Genomic DNA, 400 nt, shown 5'->3' with positions numbered 1-400 from the left:
TGGGAGGGAGTGGGGGATGGGGCAGGCGCTGCAGAGCTGGGCAGAGTCTAGGGGGTGCAGGGCAATGGCGGCTCCCTCCACTGGGAGGGTATTGGGGATGCATACCCCTGCATGTGCACATGGGGCATGGCAGGCTGTGGGCCAGTGTGGACTGGGGTCAGGGCAGCACTGGGCTGTTCCCAGCAGGAGCTGGGAGGGGGGATGGGGGGCTACAGCCCCTCCCATAGCCCCCTCTCAGTGATGCTGCCACCCACCCTGAGCACAGTCCAGCCCAGCCCCCACCAGGAAGAAACCAGCGCTGCCCCGGCCCCAGCCCACCCTGCCCCGTACACAGATCCAGGGGCATGCACCCCCTGTGCCTTCCTGGGCTGTGTGCAGCAGCAGGAGCTGCCCTCACCCA

At 68.0% G+C, this 400-nt stretch overlaps 1 protein-coding gene across 4 annotated transcripts in view; it reads right to left on the bottom strand.

Moving 5' to 3' along the window:
- Positions 1–400, bottom strand: part of HEATR5B (HEAT repeat containing 5B) — a 104,891-nt gene that overhangs the window by 75,372 nt on the left and 29,119 nt on the right. The window lies entirely within an intron of this gene.

The sequence above is a fragment of the Gavialis gangeticus genome, unplaced genomic scaffold (genome assembly GCF_001723915.1).
Source record: "Gavialis gangeticus isolate Ggan-Ray unplaced genomic scaffold, GavGan_comp1, whole genome shotgun sequence".
In the NCBI taxonomy this organism is placed as follows: domain Eukaryota; kingdom Metazoa; phylum Chordata; order Crocodylia; family Gavialidae; genus Gavialis; species Gavialis gangeticus.
Note: the sequence above shows the minus strand (reverse complement) of the source record. Positions and strands in the feature narration are given on the sequence as shown.